The sequence below is a fragment of the Phaenicophaeus curvirostris genome, chromosome 9 (genome assembly GCF_032191515.1).
Source record: "Phaenicophaeus curvirostris isolate KB17595 chromosome 9, BPBGC_Pcur_1.0, whole genome shotgun sequence".
Lineage (NCBI taxonomy): Eukaryota > Metazoa > Chordata > Aves > Cuculiformes > Cuculidae > Phaenicophaeus > Phaenicophaeus curvirostris.
In genome coordinates, this window is record NC_091400.1 from 14,969,294 (window position 1) to 14,982,358 (window position 13,065).

Sequence of the window (13,065 nt, forward strand, 5' to 3'; positions counted from 1 at the left end):
TGGTTCTGACAGTTTTGTAAAGATCCTGTGACACCTTCTTGCAACAGTGTATGTTTTACCCTGGTATGTGCTGGCCTGAATCCATTTTGAGCAATGTTTTTTTGTCTACAAAACTACTTCCCAGAAAGCAGAATCGAGTATGGTATTATATAGCATTTCCTTTCCTCAATTTGTTACATAGAATACTTGTAAAATCTTAGAAAGCTTTATTTTGACTGACTGATCTTTATTCTATATCAATTTTATATCTATTTTAAATGCCTTAATATTGGAAGCACTTTTCCACAGTTCTTGCCCAAAGGAAGGTTTTTCCAGACTGGAATCTACTTATCTTAATTTCATGTAGTTATTTCTATTCCTTGCTCTCTGTAAGTTCCAACACTGTGTCCACCCATAGCAAATAATTTTCAAAAACTTTTCATACTTTTGTTATGATTTATTTCACATTATGATTTATTATTTCACAAAATCATGAATGTGTTATTTAAATAGCGAAATGAATCATTAACTTCGCATGGGGGGTTTAGCTTTTTGCAGATGTTGGTGATACTTTTCAGCACCTGTCAAAGCAATCAGAAAAGAAGAGAAATGTAGAAAGAATTCAGTGCCAAATTATCCATGTAGTAAGAATATTTTGCTTTCAATAATTTAGTAGGCTTTTCACAGCAAGATAATGAAAAGGCCTTTCAGAAGGGAAAATTCCTGAGGCAAAAGTATTCCAGTTTCTCCTAAGATTTAGAAAGGGCTTAATTAAAGTGTATTTTTAAATACAAAAGTTAAAAGGTAGAGTTGCCTGTTACATTCTCACAGTAATACAACAATGGGATACAGTGGGATAACTGTGAACTACATGAAGAAGATATAGGATTGTGGCCATAAGATTTGTTAATGTGATACGTGTACATTAGGAGTTCCAGAATTCAGTATGTGAAGATGTGCTGTGACAGACTTCAAATGCCACAAGTCTTGCCTTGACTAGCAGTCTTCCTCTTTTGAATTCTTCTTTATTCTCCTTTTATTATCAATGTTAGATGTGACTAAACATCTTCCAATTTGTACTAAGTCAGTTTAGTTGAAAGGTAAGGATGCTGAGAGATTTTGGCACTGTTTCTGTCATCAGCCAAAGTGGTATAAATCCTTGCAGAGCCTGTGTTTGTTTCAGAGGAAAATGTGGTTTCCAGCTCTGCAGTAGGGCAGAGTGTGTACAAACTTGCTACAGGAAATAAATAATATTTTTGGATGTTTTAAGCAGCAGCTGTGGAGCATGTCACATAAATAGGGACGTGCTAATGATAGCTCTCATTTTATGTTAGCAATTTATATTTAGAATTCTCCTGATGCAAATAATACTTCATAGAGGATGCTCTTATGCTAAGGGAATCTAATCCATTTCAGGTACTTCATAAACAGCAAAAGTCTGGGCAGCTCTCTGTTGGGTAGCAACTGGAGCTTGTAGATTTAGAACAGTTATAGTGTATTTGTTTTGATTTGGGTTTTACTATATTTTTTACTATGTGCCTTACCAAAAGCTATTGCAAGCACACGTTAAAAACATTTACCAAGGATTTGCAGTGTTTTCCCTCTCTTCCTTATTTGTGATCCATTTCTATCCTAATAGGGTGGATGACAGTTCTTTTCAAGGATACTTAGAAAGGCAACAGAGCCTTTTTCAGAAAGTTCTTATGAAAGGTCATGCTTCTGGTTTTTAGTTTGAATTTGATACTTTTTCATGAATTGTAGGATATGAAAGATAAGGAAGTAGGTCCAGTGGTCAGGTTTTACCTGCCCACCCGGACTGTGCCCTGAGGTCAGACTCCTGATATTGGCTGTTTGGTACAGAGGAGCTGATGACAGGTAGGGGCTGATCCAAGGGGGAAAGCTTGAACCGTGTCAAAGCTAAAATGCAGGAGATTTGGGACTCCGTGAGAGACTGTAGCTAAAAGATGGATCAGAAGCATTGCCCTCTTCTTAAAAAGCAGCTGACCCACAAGGGAAAAGACTTTATCGTCCTGCTAATCACATGGTTGCTAATGGAAGCCAGTTATCTCAACAACAGCTTACTCACTCCCTGTTGTAGTAGGGGAGTGTGTAAGATTAATGAGGATTGGGCAGTAGGATATTGTAGCACACTTTAGTAAAGAAGTAAAGTCACTTAGAAGGAGCCAGCTTGGAGGACAGAGGGGAAGAGTTACACTTGGATGATTGCTGTGGAGGGAAGAGCAGCTCTGAACAGAATTGTCATAGCTATTTTCATCCTAAGAGTTCCTAATCCTTTTTTTTTTTCCTGAAGACAATGTGTGGATGGCACGTTGTCCACAGCAAGCCCACTTTCCTTCTTCCTTGCACGGACATAAAAGAGCAAACAGAAAGAGAAATAGTTGGCATGAGGAGCTGTGTCTAAGAAGGGAACAGAAGTTAGTAGCAGGAAGCTCTAAGAGGCCAGGAATCATGAAGAGGCCAGGCACTTAGCAGTGTCCTCTTTGATGAGCCACCTCTTTCTCCTTATGCTATCACCTCCTATGCTCATACTTAAAATGCTCCTTAAAGATCTTAGTAATCTGTAGAAACCCTGGTCAATATAGATTTTTGTGCTGTTCCCATAACCATTGTATCTCAGCATCTTACAGAGGTGACTTGGTGTGGTTGACTAATCATGCAAATCACATTTTTTCTCTATTCTGTTTTCTTCTGCCAGGTGGAAGGCTTTTATGTACATAGATGACTTTCTGATTTTTACATTTAGACTGTGCTCTGATACATGTTTGGCACACAAGACAGAAAATAACTGGGCAGGGGGCACAATTTCTGAAGATCGTAAAAGCTCATCTGTCATATGGAGTAACCTAAACAAATGAATGCAGGATAATTTTGTGTTTGGACAGTCTTTTCTATGTGTGAGTAGTTTACTTCATAGAATTGTTAAGGTTGGAAAAGACCTCTAAGATCATTAAGTTCAACTGTCAGCCAAACACCACCATGCCTTCTAAATCATTTCCTGAAGTGCCACGTCTACATGTTTTTTAAACACCTCCAGGGGTGGAGACTCTGCCACTTCTCTGGGCATCTTGTTCCAGTGCTTCACCACTCTTAACTTAAAATGGAAGTATCATTTTACTTGCTTCATACTGACTGATAGTTAATGAGCATAGTCAAAAACGTACTTGGCTTTTGCAACAGTAGTAATCTTCGCATCTATGGCAGCCAATGGACTGTTCTCCAAAGGGGATCCGTACCTATGTAGTTTCATCCCTGGGCTGAGAGGAGATTGTGCTTCAGGCCCAGGAAGATGGGCAGTGGCTGTAAAACCGCAGAATAACACACAGTATTTTCTTAGAGAGATACCTAAATGTTACTGCAGGGAGAACACTAATGTACAGTTCCCCATAGTGATAGAGATGATCATCTAGAAACTTGCAGCTCCTATTGCAGCGAACAGCTGCTAAGCAAATTGGGATAGAATTGTGGTTCTGTACAGCTGTAGTAATTGTGTCGTGCCTCATAGACTAAGACAAGCAATATGAGTTATAGTCATATATACGTGCACCCTTTTGCCCCACTTTCTTAAAGCAACTGAGGGGAAGGCCAACTCAGCAAGACAATTGTCCAAGTGGCATGTACTGCTTTAAGAAGCCTGGCCTCTGGCATGTTGTGAAGGTGACACAGCTCTCCTGAAACCCACATCACACTCTGAAGATAATCTCTGGATCGGAGAGCCTGAATAAATAGTGCAGTGGCCCAAAGTGAGGTGGAATGAACTTTGGGGATTTTGCTACTGATTCAGATCCTAGGTCAATTGGAGTTAACCTTCAAAAGTAAACAGGTCTTAGTTAGTCCTACTTGAATTAGTCTTTGAGGAAGCTCAGCCTCTGACATGAATTAGTTTTGTCCTGGTTATGATCTGTTCTTTAGTGCCTAAAGACTAGGGTTACAGTTCTGGAATGTGAGGCAGTTTCTTAGATGTCCTGAATACTTAAATACTGTGAGAAAAGGCTTGAATCTTTCAATTTGTGCATTATTCTTTGGGAGCCAGTGTAGTGTGTAATGGACGGGAACAATAACCTTGTGGTAGCTTGAGAGGTCAATAGTTACTGTCCTAGGGCAAATTTCCTGATTGATAACCAACTGTGTAGTAACAAATGCCTATTCTTGAAATCAGTTCATTGCCTGCAGAGTTATAACCCAAGCTGCAGATGCAGCTTGGCTTCTTTTCACTTTAGCATTTGCAAGTTGTTTCTAGTGTTTCTACCGAGAGCACTAATTCAGTTCCAAAGGCCTTCTTCCTCTGCTGTCTGAACTCAGGCAAGTACTCAGCTGGGTGATTGTGGCATTTCCTTATTTTACTAGAGGTGAGGAGAATAGTGTCTCGTCTGTGTCCTTTTGGCACTTAATGATGTATTGTTAATATCCTGCAGTTGTTGTCAGTGCTGGTCCTGCAGCAGGAGCAGCCATCTCAAGTGAATATAATCATGTGCTGTTGGTAACCCTTAAGTTAAGCAGCCACCATAGCAGTACCTCCAGCCACAGGGTAAGATAGAGTTTACAGTCTGATAGTGATGTGCCCCAGTCTGTGAGACCAAGGACTGTGAATGACAAGGTCCATAAATTCTGCATAGGTATGGGATTAAATTATCAAAGATTTTCAGCAAATTCTGTTAATATTTTGCTAAAATTAGAGATAAATTAGATATAAAGTCATAATGTAATCAGTGTGATTATTAAACAGTATAATTTACCATAGAAACATCAGAAGATACATTTTTGTCAGACTTTTGTTTATTATGTGTGTAAATAAGCATGTAGATAAGCACCTTTATGAGCTCAGTTTATTGTGAATAAACAATATATACTCCTTCTAAAAATTGATACTTGATATTTATTAATGCATTTTCTTCTGATTCCAAAGCATTGAAATGAAAATTACATGGATAGTTTCCTGGGTTGCTTCTTCATTTACTTTGTAATGCATTTTCTGGTGTATTGTTGGTGAGAAATATTGCTAACCTTCTAAACTGTAGTGTTGCATGCAACGGGTGTAAATATAGTCGATGGAGAAATTTCTCACTAGTACTTAATACTGTCGTCCTCTTTCTTCCTTTTCTCAGTCATCACTGTGAGATGATACTGTGCTTCTGTTAAACTCAGAACTAACTCGTTGTAGGTAGGAACTGTGTCACAGATCACTAGGCTTCAATCCCAGCCACAAGATTGTCTGCCACTGAAGGCAGGCTGACAGCTCAGTCTTCCCCACTGTTTGTTTGTAGTTTTTAATTTGAATTCATTTCCTGTGGTAGTAACTGCATTTCAGCTCTGGCTTGTCTCCAATTCCCCAAACGTAAAGCATACTGAAGCTCTAACCATCTGTGTTCCCTGTGGAGAACACTCATGAGCCCTTTAGAAGACCTCCAAGAATAAGTTGCAGCCTGTTGCCAAACCTATCCACTGTGACTCTTGGAGGTCGAGGGCTTCAAAGATGTGCTGTGGATTCCTTCACGAGCTGCCAGCCACACAGTGCCTATGCTTTGAAATGAGTAGGGTACACCTACCCCTGGCCTCTACTCTTCAGAAGAGCCTTGACCTGAAAAAACATCGGGATTTTCCAAGAGGGAGAAATCCCTATCAGTATGTTTAGGAGTAAGTCTTAAAAACTTTAGAGTTTAAAGATAAAAGTAAGCTTCTCTTTCATAAGGCAACAGACTGAAATTTTAATTAGCAAGTAGTACAGAGTATTTCATCTTTCGCTTCCTGAGGGAAACGGTTGTTGAGACTTTCATCTTCACAGAGGCTCTTTCACAATGCTTACTGATCCCTTTCCCCACCCCATGCACTCCCCAGCTTCTCTGAACAAGCAGAGAAGCACATTACATCTGTAACATGAAGCCCAGCCTCAGGGTGTTATGTAATGGGATTTGTGCTTCTCTAGTTTTCAGTGCAATGCTGCTTATTCAGCTAAAGAGAGGAGCTCAGATTTCAGACAGCAACAAAGCAGGAGGTGCACCTCTTCGGATTTCAGACCATAGATCTCGCTCTGCTGAGGAAGGAAGCAACACTCCTACTGGCCTTCCCCTTCTCCATAAACTGCCTCTGCACTGAAACAGAAAGAGGGCACACTGTGAGCCTAACAGGGACACTTCAAGGCTCAATATCTCATGTATTCATATCATACTGGTAGCATGCATATGCATAGCTGATCTGAGTATGACGGCATGCTAAATGTGTGTTATCTGACTTGCAGGGGGGACACAATGTCTTTTCAGAATACAGTATTCTTACAAGTAAATGGGAATTCTTCATATGAACATTACAATTTGTTTGTACACCCTTATATTCCCCAGTAGAATCTTTTGCTTTTGATTTCTCCTTTTCAGCTAGATTCTCTGAAGCCTATAGGTAATCACAGTAGTCTCAGATCACAAGTTGTGTGCACAGATATTTGTGAGGAAGATCTCGATCAGTGCTCTGTACACAGAAACAAGTCAGCTTGTTACTTGGATGGGATTTATAACTGCCAGCTGGTAGGAATTGGGAAGCTTCGGAAACAAATGCACAGAAATTAGCGGCGGGGGTCAAACACAAGCATGACTTTGGATCCACTATCTTGATAAGGATTTGCAGAATAAAAGCAGGATGGCAAGTCAGTCATTTCCTGCCATTGGATATTCCTATACTGTTACTGCCAAGAAGTAAGAGCACACATGCCAGGTATTGGGTGCATGTGTGTTCTTTGGGATGTTAAATCATTTATCAAATTCAATGCAAAACAGATTGTGTCCAGTTCAATATCTGAATTCCTCTTTTTCGGCAGAGAAGTGCAAATAACACATCTATAGTTTGCCAAGTTTTTGCTCTAGATCCTGGCTTACAGACAACAAGGGGGCATACCTGAAAACAGGTTTTAAAAATTTGGTGTAGAGAGACTGGTACTTTACTTCAGTAGCCCTATCAATACTTACTTAAATAAAACAATGTGCATTTGACCATGTAACTACAAGATACACTACTCCATCTATGGCAAAAACTGTACCAGTTTCTTCAGAGGAAAGTATACTAGCTTGTGCACTAAAGACTGTGATGAAAGGTATAATGCTTAAGCTGAATGTCATCTTCTAACTGACAGTAAAGAATGCTGTAGGAACCTAAACCATGGAAGTTACCAAAAACAGAAAATAATTTTCTTGTTTCTTTAAGCGAGGTCATTTAAGGATGTAGTTCTCATGGTTCTTCACTTGTTGAACCAGATATACACAGGAATTATATAGGCTGACAAGAAAGCTGTACTGTGTTATTAGAAAATGGCAGAATTTGTGAAGCACTGGCTCAGCTTGACTTAGAGACCTGCACATAACAGCCTTTGCAAAAGAACATAAGCCTTAATTGAACCAAACTGAGGGAAGTTGTTAGTGTTAGGTGAATTTATAGGTGTGGGAACTCAGATGGGAAATGGCGTTTATTGATCTCATTTGTCACATGCAGGTGAAACTCATGACTACTTAAAACAGTGCAGGGGAGTTCCAGCTTCTAAATAGTACCATCATAAAAGTTACTAGGTGTTTCACTGGAAAAGTTGATCAAAAAAGGCAAAACCTGCTGTCAAGGCTATTTAGATGGACATATCTGAGTCCCTATCTAAATACTACCACCTGTCACGTTTAATCAGCTTTCAGCTCTTCTTCTTAGTCATCAGTGCTTTCACAAGACAAGGTTTAGAAATAGTTAATTCATTCAAAAAGCTGCAGAGCTGTTGTTATGGTTGAAGACATGTCTCTGGAAAGCCCTTCTATTCAAGAAGGCTCATCACGTAGTCACTTCCAAGGATATTATGAGAGAAAGCACAAACTAAGCTCTGTCTGGAGAAGGTTTCTATTCTTTTGCAGAAGGATCTGTCAGTAGAAGGGTTTCAGAAAGCTTACTTTCAGATAATTTCTTAATTAACAAATCTCTTGCCTGAATTAGAAGTAATGGTTGAGGTGCTGAGGGATATGGTTTAGTGTTTGATGGGAACGGTTGGACTCGATGATCCGTTGGGTCTCTTCCAACCTGGTTATTCTGTGATTCTGTGATTCTGTGATTCTGTGATCCATGTACCTATTATATTTCTATATTCCTGCTTACCCTTTCTTGAGTTAGTGATACACATCCCGTTCAGTCAAAGTTATTCAGTGGAGTGAAGCTTCTCTGTAATAGTTTCCTTTTGCTAGCAATTTTGCTCTCCATCTGATCTCCACATTTATCTTTGTCACATAAGAAATGATGTAAATGCAAGGAAGCAAGATTTAGGTGTGTGACTTTCCTGAAGTTTGTGAATACATTATATCAAGCTGTTGTCTCCCTGCTGACAGCCAATTGCTGCAGGATCTCTACTATTGTGTCTGGGTCCTCTGTAGCCCTCAGCTGATGGATGGAGTTCAGTTTTGGAGCCCCCAGCTCCACAGGACTTCCTCTGAATCCTGTGGGTGGTATGTGGTTCCTATGAGTAATGAATGAGCATTGTTAATTGAACAACACAAGAGAAGAAAATAATTGTTTTCCTTCAAGTTATTTGTATTCTTTTAACATCTATGAGTCCTCGTCACCCATTGGGGAGCCATGGGGCTGGTAGCTGCATTAGCTTATTCAATAATTTCTGCTCCCAGATTGCTTACATCCTCCAGCCTTAGCTACACTGGTAGTACCACTGGTACGTAGTATATATTGGGCAGCTCTGCTAACACCTGAACCCTACAGATTTGCCTTCAGTATTTTTTCATTTGCATCAATCAGCATACTTGGATTCCATTCCTTCTTTAAATTATCTGTCTGTCACAGAGAGCAGGAATAATATACCATGTTTTCCCTATTTTTAGTTTCTTCTGTGAAAAGAAAGGCAGTTCATTTCTTCTTTAGAAGTTACTATAGGGCCAATGTAAAATTCAGAAGAATCAAAGGAACCCTTTACAACAAGAAATCAAGGATTTCTCTCTGTTTCAGAACACCACAAAGAAGAATGTACATAGGCATAGTATGACAGTGAATTGAGTAAGTGAAATGTCGTTAATGAATATTTATTAATTTGGATGATAATGTTTTAGAACAAAAGATCAAATCTTCAAAAGGGTTTGTGCAATATGTACTATAAAGTACACTGCTCTTCAGCTGGGGCTTTTAGCACTGCAGAAATAAGAATTAAAAAATATTATTCTGACTCTCTGACTGCCTCCAATCAGTCAGTAAAACCTGGTATACTAAAAACCTCATTTTCTTTCTGTTAGTACAAAGATACTAATAGGAGGCAAAAGAAACTACTGTTGTGTAAATAACTGTTTTCTGATTGAAGTGAACTGATTATACTATAGATGATTTGCCTGTACCGACAGTTCTTAGGCACATTTTTGTATCGTACTGGCTTAAATGTTAACATTTATGTCTTTTATGGGTGTTTCTGGTTTGTCATCTTAGAAGTTGCATTGTTTTAAAGAATGTTGAAATAACAAGTAAAATTTATGTACAAATTTTATGTGTTTTAGAACCTAAAGAAAAATTCTTGAAGGGAACTTTTCCTTAGAGCTTTAGTAGCAAAGGAGGAACATAATTTAGGAAACCACACAATTGTAGAGAGAGTGATGGTGAGAGAAAAAAATAATGAAAAAATGTCAAAATATGAGTAAAGTAGTAGATGATGGAGGAAAAAAAAGACGATGAAGAAAAGAAAGAGGAAAATGTCAGTTCCTGTCTATAAATGCACTTTATTGTCTTTATCCTTTTCTTTCTGTGTTTATCATTTTGTATGGTTTATGCTGAGACCTATTAAGAACCTTTTTTTCAAACATTAAAAGTCTGAAGAGGTGTTTTTACCCAAAGGAAAGGAAAGACTTTCAGTGCACAGTTAATGGTGTATAAAGTCCATGAAGCCATTGTGTTGCCTTATTCCCAGGAGAACACAAGCTTTCCCGGTTTCAGTCGCATGCCTCCAGCAAATTGTTCGAGGAGGACACACAATTAGCCTGCACTCTTCCAGAATGCACAGTGTAATGTGATGCAGTTAAACCAGAAAACAATTTTCATCTTTTGACCCTGTGTCAAACATGTCAGTTAAGTAGCTTACCTGAGATCTGCAGGAGAACATAGGTATTGATTATTTTCCCATAGAAAGGAACATGCAGAAGACGCACATATGTACAAAATACAATTTTAAAAGTTTATTTTCAAAGTAACAAAGTGCTGAGCCAGCCTTTCTAAGTGGCACAACTCAGTGCATTCTGATTCTCCTTCCTTTTTGCCAGTCTAAAGTTTAAATAAAAATAGCTGCTCTTGCTTAGGATACATTAAAAGTGGCTCTTTCATTTTAAGCACAAACAGGCTATCGAGTCTCGTGGAAATAGAGATTTGATAATATCATTGAAATGTACATCCGAGTGATAGTTTTGGGAATGGTAATAAGTTCAATATAGTTCCTAAGTCTTGCAGCTCTCGACGTAGAGGATAGTTTAAAAGGTTCACAGTGAAAGAGAATAACGTTGGGTAATTCCTAGACAGAATACATGGGGTGAGAGGAACCTGAGTAACTGGTAGATGAAAAAGGCACAGGCAGAAAACTGAAATGATAGTGTAAAGCAGTCCCCATAGCTTAATTAAATAAAACAAATAATGTGGTTTAAACTTCTTTGAGTTAAAATTACTCTAATAAGGGTGTTAATTACTAGAGGATTAGCACTGCTTACATGTGATAATAGATGTGGTCAGTTAATAAAGAGTGAGAATAATGTTCATTTAAGAAGCAAAAGAATCTAGCACAGGATTACTTGCCAGAAAGGGATAACATTTCAAAGTGGCAAATAAATTCAGGGGAAAAGGTTTATGAGTTGCAGGAGGCATTAGAAGCTGAGTTGTGCTATCCTTGCTCAGCAATAGAATCCATGTGTATTGGGATCTATTGGAGCTGAGATATGAAGTGTAATTATTACAAATTACATATTATGTAGTTTGGATTTTTTCTCTCTTCTGGAGCAATTATGAAATTAATTTCTCAGATTAAACATTTTAAGAAAATACAATCTGAGAAGTGATGAGAAAGGGCATATTGTAAACAAAAAGATCACACTGTAAGGAGAATAATTTCTTGAAGATGTGATTCTTAGAGAAGTGGACTACTGACATTAAGCAGAAAGGGTTTTTCCTAAAAAGTTTGCAAACATAGCAGCAGGAGAAGAAAGATCTTTTGCAAAAAGCCAACAAAAATAAATTCTGAGTTATTATGGTTTCTTACTGGGCTCAGAAGCCTTTGCTAAAGCAAGTTATCTAGACAAGAAAAAAACATAGTGGAATTTTATACAGGCTCTAGTATTTGCTAAAATGTTTTTAAAGTCACTTGACAGATAGAAATGTGGGCATAAACTTCTTGTAGTAGCTGAAAAAGAAAGTGAAGGTTGTCCAGGAAAGAATATGAAACTTTTGTCTAGTGATTTTGGCTTTGCTTTTAACTTGTCTATATTTACATTCCTGAGCTACTGATTGTGGAATTCCTTGTCCAGTGGTTCCCAGATCTAGTATAGCTTTCCCTAAGGGATGTAACTTCATCTGCTATGAAGGGTGGTTCTGCAGCCATACCCTGAGTGCACTGCTTTGGAAGAAATAACTATTTGTTTACAGTAAACTCATGATGAGCACATCTCTAAGTGTTTGTCTTATAGATTGCATTGGATTTTTGTTTCACTGGATGCAAATAAAATGGTGCTGGTTTCTGGCCTGTTATATCTTAGATTTTAGTGGCTTTCCACATATTCTAATTCAGCACCCAAGATCAGCTGAGATGCTTTATTGAACAGTTTCTATATCTATATCTGCTTCCAGCAGAGGTTTTTCAGAGAGATGCCTTATGTATAAAAGGCTGAGGGCTTTGGTGGCCACCTAACATAAGAATCCAGAGCACTGAGACTCTGTGATTTTTTATTTTAGATCTGCATCTTTTTGAGAACCATACAAATCTGAAAAATAAACCAAAAGAAACCAACAAGTTATATATGAAAAAATAATTACGCTGTTGTGTTGAAACTATTTTCCCCTACCTGTGAATTCCCCTACAAATTTCCCCTACTAGCAGGCTGTGGTACCCCTGGTTACCTCAGTGGAGACGTGTTTCCTAAGTGCACACTAGAGATCCCCAACCTCTGTGGAGATCAAATACTGCAAAATCAAGAAGTGCTCATAAACCTTACAGACCTGATCTATATCCTCCTGCTCGGTTGTAAGGCTCAGTCGCTGTAACAGTGTAATTTCAGTGTTTTTCCTAGATGTAATTTTCTCTGTTGTTTTAGTTCAAGTCAGAATATGACAAGAAATAACTGGAAAGCTAGGAGAAGGAAATATTCCATTCTACTACTGAATTTTCCTGTGGCCAGGCTGGCAGCTTCCTGGGTCAGTTCTGTGAGCTGCAGCTGCACACAAACAGCTGAAGTCCTTGCCTCCTCTGGGAGCACAAGGTTGATGCTATGGAGTTGTGTCATGCTTGCTTGTCTTCCCATAGGCATCAGTTTATATTTGCATGCCAGGGCCATGTATTTAAAACTCCTTCCTTCAAACCTAGAAGTAATCAGACTGAAATTTAAACTTGGGAGTTGTAATTATACATGGGCAGATCACTACTGTTGTTTAGTTCTAGGGTACCGCAGCCTGACTTTATAGATTAGGTGTGCATGCATACAAGGACAAGTTTGGATTAGTTCAAAACAACATTTGTCAGAGAATGACTTTTCATTGTATAGTATAGATATTGACCTCTGGTAAGACTGCAGGCATCTGGTTACTCACATGGATACTACTAAATAGTAAATATGATAGAAAAGACAAATGTATTCAATTCCAGAACACAATATGGGAGTTGTTGTTTTGTGTTTAAATTTTATTCCAGTTACATCAAGTTAGATGTTTTTTAATTAATTCCTACCTTCTCTAAAACAGTTCATTTTAACAATGGATCTTAAAAATTTTTAATACACCTTTTTTAGTGAAACACCTCCAACAGATTTGTACAGGAAGATTGAGACAAATGCTACCATTTTAATCCCCGCAAGAAGTATTTTAAGGTACTGTGCC

At 38.3% G+C, this 13,065-nt stretch overlaps 1 protein-coding gene across 6 annotated transcripts in view; it reads left to right on the forward strand.

Moving 5' to 3' along the window:
• EXOC6 (exocyst complex component 6) overlaps positions 1–13,065 on the forward strand; it is a 92,829-nt gene that overhangs the window by 66,997 nt on the left and 12,767 nt on the right. The window lies entirely within an intron of this gene.